The sequence below is a fragment of the Rana temporaria genome, chromosome 13 (assembly GCF_905171775.1).
Source record: "Rana temporaria chromosome 13, aRanTem1.1, whole genome shotgun sequence".
Taxonomy (NCBI): Eukaryota; Metazoa; Chordata; class Amphibia; order Anura; family Ranidae; genus Rana; species Rana temporaria.
The window spans coordinates 68639524-68654750 of NC_053501.1; the positions used below are offsets into that span (position 1 = coordinate 68639524).

Sequence of the window (15227 nt, forward strand, 5' to 3'; positions counted from 1 at the left end):
GGAAGAATTCGGAGGTGTCATGTGATCCTGAGGTCGGTGTGTATTCCCGGTGCTGCCATCACACAACACACAGGGATAGACGGTCCTATCTGGGAGATGCTTGTCCGGACTCCTCATGTCCTGGAATGTGCCGGTGGGCGGGGTTTGTTTTGAAACGAGTTGATGGATGGCTCGGGGGGCGTGGTTTCTCACAGAAGGCTGGGAACTTTTTATATAGGTTTGAATAGGAGTGGGCGGGATCGGACAGGGGACCTGCCCGTAGGGGGTGTGGCCAGATGTGGCAGGCAGGCTCGTGCAGTGGGTGCGGTGTGTGTAGAGAGAGCGGAGGATCGGAGGAGGATGGTGGACGGGAGGTGATCGGTGAGTAGAGCCGGCTGTAATCCGGTAATCCTGGCCTGGGACAGTCTGTTAGGAATGGGAGCCTGCTGCTCCATGGATGGGAAGAGCTGCCTGGGACTTTCCTACACTCTGCTGTCATATCACTGGAGGAGCCGGGATAGGCAAGTGATGTATGGGGGGGGGCTCTGTCCCTGCAATGTGTCTGGATTGTACTGGAGGAGAAATGGCTGCAGAGGGAACTGTGATATCATATTCTGATGATCTCTGTTATAATGCAATCCTTGTCTGCTCTTCAATTACTAACTGGCAGAGAAGAGGCGCAGGTATAACCCCCCCTCCCCCCCAAATTGTCTCCACCCCAAATTGTCTCCACCCCCTACCTACCTCCTGAATTCCATCACTTGTCTCTGCCCACCTCCCAGTACCAATCAGCAACAATAAATTCACCCCCAGCGACAATAGATCACCACAGAAACAACCCCCCCCCCCAGCAACAATGGATCCTGCACAACAATAATATAACCCCCAACCAGAATAGACCCCCCTTCAGCAACAGCAGACCCCCCTACAGCAGCAGTGGATTCTCCACCAGTAACAGTAGATCCTCCCCAACATAAATACCCCACATAGATCCTCTCCAGCAACAACCAATCATCTCCAGCAACATTAGATCCTCCCCTAGAAACAATACACCCCTCCCAGCAACAGTAGATCCTCCCCAACATAACCCTCCCCCCAATAGATTCCTTTCCAGCAACAACCGATCATCTCCAGCAACAGTAGATCCTCCCCCAGAAACAATACACCCCTCCCAGCAACAGTAAATACCCCCCCCATAGATTCATTTTCCAGCAACAACCGATCATCTTCAGCAACAGTAGATCCTCCCCCAGAAACAATACATCCCTCCCAGCAACAGTAGATCCTCCCCAACATAAATAACCCCCCATAGATCCCTCTCCAGCAACAACTGATCATCTCCAGCAACAGTAGATCCTCCCCCAGCAAAAAGACACCCCTCCCAGCAGCAGTAGATCCTCTCCAACATAAACCCCCAATAGATCCCTCTCCAGCAACAACGGATCCTCTCAGTAACAATAGATCCCCCCTCCCATTCTCCTAGACAATAGACCCTCCAGCACCCCTTGCCAATGCATACATCCATTCCAGAAGAGTGATGCCTGGTCACCAGCACATGTTGTTTATGAGATCCCATATATTTTATAAGTACACTGCAGTAAGAACTGAAAACCAAATCTAGTAAGCTTTTCATCAGGGCACATGTAGTGCAGCCACCCACCTACCTCTGGTTTGGTCAGTAGTCTGGTGATCTGAGAACCCGGCGATTGTTGGTTTACATGTTTGGGTGACAGTCTCATGTCTGCAGGTGGCCCCTGAGTCTGCTGCTGTCAGGGGAACCATTGAATGGAGTGGTCAGAAGACCCATCCTGGTTATTGTGCCCTCTGGTGGCGGGAGGCTCCTGTACCCCATTCCACCTAAATTGAAGTAATGGGGAGATTGGCCAAGCTAATTAGACAAACATAATTAACATGTGCCTGCCTGAAGACACAATACCCAAGTGCTTACAATGGATTGCTGGTTGTAAAGTTCACGTGTCCATATAGTTGGGTGGAATCGGCAGTAAAAAAAGTGGCAACCACTTGAACTACCAACCACCATCGGGGGCCAATATACTGGGGTAAGTACAACCAGACTGTGATCATCACTTCACAAGGATCCGTTGAACATGTAAGAAAAGCAAAAGCCAAGGTGTTTGGATCTTCAGTAGAAATTCACCACCATTGAATAAAACCTATCCAGACTTGTACCTAAGCTGATGGGAGGCATCTCCAGGAATAGAAGTGAAATCCACTTGAACACAGCAGGGCACCAGAGGATCGCTGAGCCCATGGATGATAAGCCGCCCTGCTAGGAAAGCCAATGGTTTGCAATGTCTGTGACGCTTCTCAGAACCCGAAAAAACGAGGGAAGGTGGCGCTGCCTCCCATCAGCTTAAAGAGATTTACTAGAGCTACAAATCCTGTACCTGCTGACTTTTAATAAAAGGACACTTGCCTGTCCAAAGATCCAGCGCTCTCTTCACTAGACTATCTGGCGCTGGCATCCTTTGGGCAGCCAGCTACGCTGCTTTAGGCTTCACAGGCGGCTGCCCACTGCGCATGTGCAAGCTGTGCTGCGCTTTGTGGATGGTCCCGCAGTCTTCTGGGACCTGTGAGGTGTTCCAGAAGACTGCAGGGAAGTGGGAGAATGTACCTGTCAAAAATGGGTACCCGCTCCACTCCCCCCCCCCCCCCCCCCCCCAAAAAAAAAAAGAACATGCCAAATGTGGCAGGGGTGGAGGACTTGAAGAGGAACTCCCTCTTTTTTGTTTGGAGTTCTGCTTCATGTGTAATGCCCCGTAATCAATGAATGTTGGTGCGATTTTACTGATCCAGCGTGCAAGTTGTTGCCTGCGGATCTTTCACCACCCTTTTACTGCCACTTCCACCTAACTATATGGACACACTGGGCCAGATTCAGAAAGGAGTTACGACAGCGTATCTCCGGATACGCCGTCGTATCTCTGAGTGTGCGGCGTCGTAACTATGCGACTGATTCAGAGAATCAGTTACGCATAGATTTCCCTAAGATCCGACCGGCGTAAGTGTCTTACACCGTCGTATCTTAGGCTGCATATTTACGCTGGCCGCTAGGTGGCGCTTCCGTATAGTTACGCGATGAATATGCTAATTAGGTAGATACGCCGATTCAGAAACGTACGTCTGGCCGGCGCCATTTTTTTTTTACGTCTTTTACGTTAGGCTTTTTTCGGCGTAAAGTTACCCCTGCTATATGTGGCGTAGCCAATGTTAACTATGGACGTCGTTCCCGCGTCGAGTTTTGAAAATTTTATGTTGTTTGCGTAAGTCATTCGCGAATAGGGCTGGACGTAAGTTACGTTCACGTCTAAAGCAATGACGACTTGCAGCGTAATTTCGAGCATGCGCACTGGGATTTTTTCATGAACGGCGCATGCGCTGTTCGTAAAATACGTCAAATACGTGGGGTCACAGTGAATTTACAAAAAACAACGCCCACATCATCCTCATTTGAATTAGGCGGGCTTACGCTGACACATATACGTTACGCCGCCGTAACTAAGGGCGCAATTTCTTTCTGCATACGGAACTTGCGCCCTAAGTTACGGCGGCGTACCTTATCTGAGATACGTTATGCTGCGCCGACAGATACTGCAATGTATCTGAATCCGGCCCACAAACTCCACAGTCAACAATTCTTTGTGAGCGCTTAGTGTGTCTTTATCTATCCAGCGCCTTTTGGCTTTTTTTTAATACAAGCTAATTAGTTAGTAAAGCGATTTTCCCAGCTTGTCAGCGGTAGATGAATCGTGCCTTCTAAAGTCTGTGGGCAGCTTACAACTGTTAGTATGCACAATGGATTTGGATACGGGCAACTGATTTAGTGTAATAGCTCTTGTCATGACATTTCATAAGCAGAGAATATCTTGCAGAATGTGCCTCCCGTGTTCATAATAGTCGCAGTGCAGAGATAATGCACCCTGTGGTGTCTATGGCTTTCTGTTCACAGTATTTTTATTTAAAGCCCAACTCTACCTTGATGTGGCGATACTCCCTCTCTATTTTCAAATGAATGTTTGTATACATATGTGCTTCCCAGGGGTCTTCTGGCTGGTCACATGATGCACGGGGTCCTCTACCTCCTCCCTTCTTCTCCAGCGATAGACAGTCATGTGGTGCGCATGTAATGACCGCATTCTCTGCAGCTTTGTACTGTCATACCTTGATCACGCTCCCTCAGAAGGTGGGAGTCTCATCCCCTGGATGCACAGGCAGCGGGTTAAATGACATTTGGCATCATTCAGCCTGGAAGAGGATATTTGTATGGTTGTCCCAATACCACTTTTGTAAGGCAGAGTACCGATACTTTTTTTCAAGTACTCGCTGATTCTGATACTTTTTTTTTATGTCACGTGACCGTGGCACTAATATGCAGCACTGATGACGCGTGGACTGTGACTGTAGTTTTTATTTGTTTTCCTTTCTTTTTTTTTTTTTTTTTTACAATGCATTCTTTTTTGGGGGGGGGGGGGGGGGTGTCAGTGTGCTTAATTTTTTTTTTTATTATTATTATTTTAAGCTGTTCAATATTTAATTATAAATTTTAATTTTAATTTATTTTTTATTAACCCGGTAAATCAAAATGTAACTGTTGGACTGTAACTTGTTGTGATGGTGCCTCATGTTTATTTATGGTACTTTTTTTAGCGCTGGCAATTTACACAGATTATACTCTATCATTCACATCAGTTCTTGCGGTCAAGGATTTTACGATCTACAGACGCTTCATACACATACTAGGGCCAATTTAGACGGGACCCTATTAACCTACCAGCGTGTCTTTGGAGTGTGAGAGGAAACCAGGGCAGGCACAGGGAGAACATGCAAACTCCATGCAGGTAGTGTCTTGGTTGGGATTTGAACCAACGACTCTAGAGCTGCCAGGTAGAAGGGCTATAATTACTAAGCCACTGTGCTGCCCCAATAACACATGTATGTATGTTCATCTGCTCTATCTATCTATCTATCTATCTATCTATCTATCTATCTATCTATCTATCTATCTATCTATCTATCTATCTATCTATCTATATATATATATATATATATATAGCTTTTTTTCAGGGGGAACTTGGGGGAACTCCGTTCCACCACCTTTGGCTCAGACACTTTGGTGCCCGCTCACCACAATCACTTGTAAACACAGAAGTCTGGTTTCTGTGTTTACAAGTGACAGCTCTGCACTCTGTGTGTAACCCCCCTGAACTCTGCACCCTGTATGTAATACATTCTGGTATTTAATGCCCCTTTGATACCCTTCTACTGTTTGTGAAATCTGAACGGGGTTGTGGTTGAGTTCCTGCACCTATTTTCTGAGAAAAAAAGCTCTTTATGTGTATATATATATATATATATATATATATATATATATATATATTAGGGGTGCAACGGATCAAAAAACTCACGGATCGGATCGATCCTCGGATCAGGAGTCACGGATCGGATCATTTTCGGATCAGCGCAAAAAAAAAAAAGGGTGTTTTCATTGGTCAAAAAAAAAAAAAATGTGTGTATGTATATGTATATGTATGTGTATATATATATATATATATATATATATATATATATATATATATATATATATATATAACATACACACACACATACATTTCAGGGGTGGATTAAAGAGGAAGCAGGTGAGGCTGTTTGGGACTTGTTAAAAGTACAATCTTGATGTTTTTACAGATATATATATATAATTTTCTGTAAAAACATCAAGATTGTACTTTTAACAAGTCCCAAACAGCCTCACCTGCTTCCTCTTTAATCCACCCCTGAAATGTGCTCTTTCCCCCCCCTCCTCCTCTCACACCAGTGCTTCTCTGCTAATATTCCCTCTCCATGTCGGCTTGCCAGAGCCCAGTGCACAGCGTGACACGCCTTCCCGGGGAGGCGTGTCACGCTGGGCTCTGGCAGCAGACTGGCCGCCGCTCCGGAGCTAGGCCGAAGCCGGGGACTTTCCTAGGCCTAGGCTCCGGAGCGCTCCGCGGATCGCGGGGTGTGCCGATCCGAACGGGGTGGCCCGTTCGGATCACGGATCGGTGACGATCCGTTGCACCCCTAATATATATATATATATATATATATATATAATTACACACAGTACAGACCAAAAGTTTGGACACCCCTTCTCATTCAAAGAGTTTTCTTTATTTTCATGACTATGAAAATTGTAGATTCACACTGAAGGCATCAAAACTATGAATTATAACACATGTGGAATTATACATAACAAAAAAGTGTGAAACAACTGAAAATATATTTCATATTCTAGGTTCTTCAAAGTAGCCACCTTTTGCTTTGATTACTGCTTGGCACACTCTTGGCATTCTCTTGATGAGCTTCAATAGGTAGTCACCTGGCGCAGCACCCCATCACTCTCCTTCTTGGTCAAATAGCCCTTACACAGCCTGGAGGTGTGTTTGGGGTCATTGTCCTGTTGAAAAATAAATGATGGTCCAACTAAACGCAAACCGGATGGAAAAGCATGCCGCTGCAAGATGCTGTGGTAGCCATGCTGGTTCTGTATGCCTTCAACTTTGAATAAATCCCCAACAGTGTCACCAGCAAAGCACCCCCACACCATCACACCTCCTCCTCCATGCTTCACGGTGGGAACCAGGCATGTAGAGTCCATCCGTTCACCTTTTCTGTGTCGCACAAAGACACGGGGGTTGGAACCAAAGATCTCAAGTTTGGACTCATCAGACCAAAGCACAGATTTCCACTGGTCTAATGTCCATTCCTTGTGTTCTTTAGCCCAAACAAGTCTCTTCTGCTTGTTGCCTTTCTTTAGCAGTGGTTTCCTAATAGATATTCTACCATGAAGGCCTGATTCACACAGTCTCCTCTTATCAGTTCTAGATGTGTCTGCTGCAAAAGGTGGCTACTTTGAGGAACCTAGAATATGAAATATATTTTCAGTTGTTTCACACTTTTTTGTTATGTATAATTCCACATGTGTTAATTCATAGTTAGGACAGCCCACCTTGTCCATTAGTCTAGCCTTTTTCGCTGTGAAAACCTGCCCTGAGCCACACTAATCGTATTGTGACCCTGCTGGGTCCTACTTGTGCATGGACGCTGTGGCCACATTCTTATGGGAGAGCTGAACTTCTGGTAGCCTATAGCTCTCCTCCTATAGGAGTAATTTTGACCGCTGTGCAGGATGCAGTGGACCTATTAGGATGAAAGGCTGGTTTCAGCCGAGCGGGGCTGAAGGTAAGGTTGTACCAAGTGAACTGCATTTAGGGGGGTGACTGCGTTATTTAATAACAGCATGTACGGCGCTATACAAGTACCTTTAAATAAATAAATACTAAAAGTTCAGCTGTCCTTAATGCTGTCTGGGTTCCCAAAGGTCTTGCATCTTGCAGCCGTCTTTTAATTACATTTAGGTTGCCGTAGGCCTTGCATCTTACAGGTGTGCTGTAAAACACAAATGATTGATGGTACATGCACATATTCATATTTTCAGTTCTATTACTTCGTAATAAAATAGCCCATAAAAAATCACACTTTTTAATTCCCCTTTGCTGGGAGGGTTGTACGGTACTCGCTACAAGATGACTATAGACTGCCTTTGAGTCAGTTCTTGGATCTCGGACACATCCCGAAACAATCTTGGAGGCTGTGTGCACTGCATTGGGTATATTCAGTGAATACAACACTATCGCTCTGTACAGACAGCTGCAGTCTGGGTAGACGTCATGTTATCGGCCAGTGATCGGCCACAGAATGCTGTGTTTGTGTTGGTGACAGGAAGCAACCTACATAGTCACTGCAACCAGAGTTTGCAGCATCTCAGATACTGTATATCAGGGAAATGCAATTAGCAGACCTCCAGCTGTTGTAGAACTACAAGTCCCATGAGGCATAGCAAGACTCTGACAGCCACAAGCATGACACCTAGAGGCAGAGGCATGATGGGACTTGTAGTTTTGCAACAGCTGGAGGTCCGCTAATTGCATATCCCTGCTGTATATCCTATATCAGATGTCTCCAAACTGCAGCCCCCCAGGATAAGATGCAGCCCTTTGCTAACCTTTATCTGGCCCTAGGGCACTATTCATCCCACTAGAACCCTTTCACACTGAAGCATTTTTCACACGAATTTGGGCTAAAAATAGTGCCTGAAATCCCCATCCCCATTGTGAGAGCCAGAGTGCTTTCTTGGCCAGTGCGCTTGCAGGACGTTAGAAAAAGTCCTGCAAGCAGCATCTTTCAGGCGGTGCAGGAGCAGTGTATACACCACTCCTCCACCACCCCTTCCATTGAAATCAATGGGCACCACTGACGAAGCTCTTTGGCAACGTTGCTTTTAACCCGAAAAGCGACACCATAACAGCGGTAAAGCCGCTTTACCGCTAATGCCCCCCTGCCCCGTGAAAGTAGCCTAATGTGATACACTATTCTGATTATTAACACCAAAAATGTAGCATAATTCCTGCCACTGACATCAGCAATGGGGCACCATTTCTCTCACTGACACCAACAATGGGGAACTATTCCTCCCCCTAATGCCAAAGCTGGGGCAGTGTTTACTCCCACTGATGCCAGAAAAAAAATTATATTCCTGCTGGCCACAGTCCGGCCCCCTAAAGAATGAAGGACAGTAATCTGGCCCTTTTGTTTATGAAGTTTGGAGACTCCTGTCATTAATATTATGAAATATGCCTGGTAGAAAATGGTTAGTTTTGGTTTATTTGTGTTTCTACATACTCTTTACACACCAGAAAATGACTGCGTAGTCTTTAGGTATACTGTTCCTGCAGGTACTGACCCGTGGAATAGGTAGGAAAACATTTCAGGTCTGTCATTGCATTGCACAAAAAGTTCCATTGTGCCCATTACTGTTTGAAATGTCTCCTGTCCATTCATTTCCAGCGCATCTGAGAAAGAGACTGGGGAATCTGCGTCCTTAGTCCCTTTTCTCTGTCTCAAAGTTGAGATGTCAGAGGTCTGTTATAGGGTTGTCCCGATACCACTTTTTTAGGACCGAGTACAAGTACCGATACTTTTTTTCAAGTAGTCGCCGATACCGAACACCGATACTTTTTTTTAAATGTCATGTGACCGTTTTCAAACCACAATACAGACTAAGGATATTTTCTTTAGAATTATGAAGAACTGGTACATCATGGTGTGGGGCTGTTTTTTAGCATACAGTACTGGAAAACTACATATCATTGAAGGAGTGATCAGTGCCAACTATCAGTGCAGCTCATCGGTGCCAGTGCCCAAAAGTGCAGCTAGCCAGTGCCACCTATCAGTGCAGATCAGTGCCCATTAGTGCAGGGGGGCAGCTTTTTAGTGCATCTCATCAGTGCCACCCAATCAATGCCAGTGCCACCTATCAGTGCCATCCATTTATGAGTGCCATTCAATCAATGCCAGTGCCACCTATCAGTGCCTCTGGATGACGTCACGCACGCCGCCGGGGGACGTCAAGCTCCGCCTACAGTCAGTGTCTGTGTTCAGTACAGTACTGAAGGGGAGGAGCATGCTCAGCCTCGGCGCACTGGCACCGCCCGCGCTTCAAGAGGCTGTGTTGTTGTGGATGGCCGCGGCTCTGCTGTGAATCATAGCAGCGGCTCGCGGCCCACGGCCCATGATTAAATGTTGTTCACTGCATCAATTGGGCCTATATCATAATGCAGGCTGCAGCTGCCTGGACGTGTGGATTTATTATATAGCGGTCGTCGGCCGGCCGCCGGGCCCTGGTGAGAGAATTAAGTTTGGGCCTCTATTATGATGGGGGCCTGGAGCTGCAGCTCCATCAGCCCCACGGTTAATCCGGCCCTGCCTCTATGCACCGCTCGATGTCACAAAAAAAAAAAAAGTATTCTATTTTGGTATCGGGAGTATTTGCGCGAGTACGAGTACTAGCGCAAATACTCGGTATCGGTCCCGATACTGGTATCGGTATCGGGACAACCCTAGTCTGTTATGAACCCCGATATCTCACCAAAGCCCCCCAACAGGGCTAAGAAAAAAATGGCAATTAATAATTAATTAATTGTAAAAAATAATACATATTAAAATAAAAAACACAGACACAGTGCTTCCCCTCCAGGTATCGTCTGTTATCTCTCCCTGTGATAGTCATTCAAACCAAATTATTATATATGTCTTACTTTACCCCTTTTTTACTCTATAGACTAAAGAGACTGCCCTCTGTAACATGTTCCCGATGTGGCATGGCTGATGGTACATTTTTCCACTTAATGTGGGAGTGCCCGCCGATTTGGATATTCTGGTCGCGGGTCATGGCCCTTATCAGCTCCCTCACTCAGTTGACTAACATCTGTAATCCCTTGAGATGCCTGCTGAGAGATAAAGACAATGGGCCAGATTTACGTACGATCGCGTATCTTTGTGCGGGCGTAGCGTATCTGATTTACGTTACGCCGCCGCAACTTAGACGGGCAAGTGCTGTATTCTCAAAGCACTTGCTCTGTAAGTTGTGGCGGCGTAGCGTAAATCGGCCGGCGTGTTTTATGTAAATGTTGTGTGACCCGACGTGATTGACGTTTTTCACGAACGGCACATGCGCCGTCCGTGGAAATCTCACAGTGTGCATTGCTCCTAATACGCCGCAAGGACGTATTTGTTTTGACGTGAACGTAAATTACGTCCAGCCCCATTCACGGACGAGTTACGCAAACTACGTAAAATTTTCAAATTTCGTTGCGGGAACGACGGCCATACTTAACATTGGTACGCCGCACTTATGCCACCATATAGCAGGGGTAACTATACGCTGGGAAAAGCCTAACGTAAACGGCGTAAATGTACTGTGTCGTCCGGGTGTATGTTTGTGAATTTGCGTATCTAGCTAATTTGCATACTCAACGCGGAATTCGACGGAAGCGCCACCTAGCGGCCAGCATAAATATGCATTTACGATACGATGGTGTAACACAGTTCCGCCAGTCAGATCTACGGAAAAATCGATGCGTAACTGATTCTAAGAATCAGGCGCATAGATACGACGGCGTATCTGGAGATACGTCGTCGTATCTCGTTTAAGAATCTGGCCCTAGGAATATCTATCTAAGAATGTACAAACCTTCCTAAAAATGATCCTGTTGTATGCAAAGAAACCGATAACTATGCACTGGAAATCCCAATCCTCACCCACTACAGGCGGTCCCCGGGTTACAAACAAGATGGGGTCTGTAGGTTTGTTCTTAAAGCGGGGGTTCACCTAAAAAAAAAATGTGTTTTAAAAGCGGTATCGCTATCTCATAGGGATCAATGTATGTCCCTTTTTCATCTGTAAACGGATGGATGAAAAAGCAGACATATGGCCCGCATGTGTTTGAAGGGGCCTTAGGATATTCTTGATCTAGGTCTAAAAGAAGGTATAAATGGGGCCAGATATGCAGGTCTGAGAGAAGATACAAATGGGGCCAGATATGTAAATCTGAGAAAAAGTTAAAATGGCTGGCAGATATGGAGATCTGTGAGAAAGTGTGAATGGGGCCATATTTGGGGGTCTGAGAGAAGGTATAAATGGGGACAGATATGGAGGTCTCAGAGAAAGTGTAAGTGGCTGCCAGATATACAGGTCTATGGCTTAATGTACACGGGACGTTTTGCAACCTCTTATGAACGATTTAACTTCACAGTTACTAACCAACGTTTATTAAACGTCCCTTATGCAGCACTTAGCCGCATTTGCGTTTTAGAAACGTTTTTTTGTCAAAAATTAAAAACGACCTGTAACGGGAGCGCCCGTGGAATCCAGAGGCACTTAGAAAGTATGAGATACTCCTGTTTCCGCTTCATCGATGCCTCTTTTGTGTAGATCACCTTGTGTCTCTAATAGGGGCACAGGGTGAATGAGAACCCCACTATGGTCTGTGCTAGTCACATTTAATGCAGTATAGATATTGTATATATTGTGTGTGTGTGTGTGTGTGTGTGTGTGTGTGTGTGTGTGTGTGTATATATATATATATATATATATATATATATATATATATATTTTGTGTGTTGGCTGATGTGGACTATAAAGCTTGCTGTAGTAATAAAGTCTGCTACTGTGATGTAAGTGAATATTAGTATGGCTTCTAAGAACCTTTCATTGTGTTATTCTAATTGACACTGTAGTGTGTGAAAGTTCTATTGATGATAGATGTGTGTTGAGAGTTGGCACAGTCTAAAGGTCAGATGTCTGACGTGTTAGCTGTAGTTAATTAGCTCATGTAAATTATGTCTACTAAAGGAATGTGTATTGTATAGCAGGTGTCTATCTTGAAAGGTCATATCCCGGAGTCACCTTGTCTGGGTAAATGATTAGTTAATTCAGGGCTCGACAAATCCCGGTCGCCATGGCGACTAGAAATAGGGTCCTGGCGACTTTTTTTTGTGAGCTGGCGCCATCTGGTGGTGAGCCGTTGGTATTACAAGTTATTACCACCAGATGTGTAAGCTGGTGCCATCTGGTGGTGGCTGTTGGTATTACAAGTTAAGCATTACAAGTTAAAGAGCAATTCTAATGTAATTGTTCACTATTTTTTACTATTTTCACTGCCATCTTCTTCCCTCTAATTAGAACCCCCAAACATTATATATATTTTTTATCAACACCCTAGAGAATAAAATGGCGATCGTTGCAATACTTTCTGTCACGCCGTATTTGCGCAGCGGTCTTACAAGCGCACTTTTTTGGGAAAAAAATTACACTTTTTTTTAATAAAAAAATAAGACAACAGTAAAGTTATCCCCATTTTTTTTTTTTTTTATATTATGAAAGATAATGTTACGCCAAGTAAATTCATACCCGACATGTCACGCTTCAAAATTGCGTCCGCTCGTGGAATGCCGACAAACTTTTACCCTTTAAAATCTTCATAGGCGACGTTTAAAAAAATCTACAGGTTGCATGTTTTGAGTTAGAGGAGGTCTAGGGCTAGAATTATTGCTCTCGCTCTACCAATCGCGGCGATACCTCACGTGTGGTTTGAACACCGTTTACATATGCGGGCGCTGCTCACGTATGTGTTCGCTTCTGCGCACAAGCTCGTCGGGACGGGGCGCGTTTTCTGTCTCCTAACTTTTTTAGCTGGCTCCTAGATTCCAAGCAAATTTGTCAACCCCTGTGATAGGATAACATAGAGGAGAGTTCAGGGGCAGCTGAAAAAAAATGCCCAACTGCTCCGAAACGTCTGTTTACCAGCAGCAGTGTACATGAGGCCTAAGAAGGTATAAACTAGGCCAGATATGGAGGTTAGTAATGGTATGGAGTAAGTATAAATGGGGCCAGATATGGAGGTCTGAGAGAAGGTTAAAGGGGGGATGCAGATTTCAGATTGGGTATAAATGGGGTCAGATGTACAAATCTGAGATATGGTAAAGATATGACCAGATTGATCGATCTTGGTAAAGGTATACACAGGGCCCAGAAATAATACAAGTCTGAGAGAAGATAAATGGGGCCAGATTTTTGCCTGGGGGAAGATGGAGTGTGGAGGGATATAGTTTTTGTGACCGCTTTATGAAGTGTGAATTAAAGCCCAGACAGCTTGGCAGTCAGTCGTGCGATGAATGACATTTACCCACTCAAAAGCTGCAGAATATTTGGGAAACTTCCTAGTAAAACAGGCTTTCTGTAATGGCTGTTTAGGACTACAGGCTAGTTTATGTCTGTGACTGTAAAATGCTGAGTTTATCCAATGCTTGTATAGTTTTCCTTAGTATATTACCACTTTTAGCATTCCCTTCAGTAATACATATTCTACAAGTTTGTTAAGTTTCCACTCTTGCGACCCCAAAGTCGCGTGATTTAGAGTGCAACTTTGATGTGACTTTACAGTCTGGATCAAAGTTGCATCAAAAGTCGCCTCAGAGACAGGAACCTTTTCATAGTAGTTGCAACTTTAAAGTGAAGGTTCACCCTCAAAAAAATTTCTGACATCACATGGAGTCGAGCCATCCTACCGACAGAATGCCAGTGTTTTTTTTTTTTTTAACGCATACCTCGTTATCACGATTTTCACCTCACGGCAATCCCGCGGGACTGGGCGTTCCCAAGCACTGCCTGTGATTGACAGGCTTCCGAGCGGCGCATACTGCGCGTCACAGGTTGCCGAAAAAACCCGAACGTCGGTGCGGATCTATACGGCGCCTGCGCACCGACGTTCGGGTTCTGTCGGCAACCTGTGACGCGGAGTATGCGCCGTTCGGAAGCCTGTCAATCACAGGCAGTGCTTGGGAACGCCCAGTCCCGCGGGATTGCCGTGAGGTGAAAATCGTGATAACGAGGTATGCGTTTAAAAAAAAAAAAACACCGGCATTCTGTCGGTAGGATGGCTCGACTCCATGTGATGTCAGAATTTTTTTGGAGTGTGAACCTCCACTTTAAGTCACATAGATGGGAACGGGTGCCATTGAAATCAATGGGCTGTGACTTGTCATGTGACTTTGGACACAAATTGCACCAATGGAAACGGAGCCTAAACTATCTATATTCTTCCGATTTCCGTGAAGTGTGTACATTAGATAATTACATGTACAAAGAATCTGAAATATAGTTCACCTGCAATCTTTGTGGCGTGTCTCCATTGGGCCCTTTCATTCATATGTATGGATCCTGTAAGGATCCGTACCTTTCTCATCCGCTTGCTCAGCAGGGATCGCTCCGTTGAGCAGAGTTTAGGAGCTGCTGCATTTAGGTGAGGTTAAGACTGCATTCACAGTTTTGCCATTTCCATTGTGACTTTACCCTGCGACTTGATACAGCTTTTTGGAAATATGGTCCAAGATGTGTAGATTCACCCAAAAATAAGGCACCTAATCCCAATTAGATAGATAAAGTGTTTTCCAATGGGAAAGGGAAGGGGATAATTTGCGGTGCGTACTTTAGCAAATTGATAGTGATGAGAAAGCACAATTCTTGTTAGAAAATTACAAAAATGCTTTATTTATGAATACAAAACATACAATACAATAGTTTAAAAGAAAAGTGGACAACCAGTTTGTTGATTTGATTCAGTGGATAACACAGCATCAGTCAGTTGTAAATATGGATGCAACTGGAAAAGGAGATCGCATAAACCTGCGATCTCCTTTTCCAGTTGCATCCATATTTACAACTGACTGATGCTGTGTTATCCACTGAATCAAATCAACAAACTGGTTGTCCACTTTTCTTTTAAACTATTGTATTGTATGTTTTGTATTCATAAATAAAGCATTTTTGTAATTTTCTAACAAGAATT

At 44.8% G+C, this 15227-nt stretch overlaps 1 protein-coding gene across 5 annotated transcripts in view; it reads left to right on the forward strand.

Moving 5' to 3' along the window:
• The first annotated feature begins 274 nt into the window (after window positions 1-274).
• The window catches only part of PLEKHG3 (pleckstrin homology and RhoGEF domain containing G3), a 240292-nt gene continuing 225339 nt past the window's right edge, over window positions 275-15227 (forward strand). For all 5 annotated transcript variants that reach the window (XM_040333345.1, XM_040333346.1, XM_040333349.1 and 2 more), the window contains exon 1: window positions 275-360. The gene's annotated coding sequence lies outside the window, so the exon portion shown is untranslated. The remainder of the gene's footprint in view (window positions 361-15227) is intronic.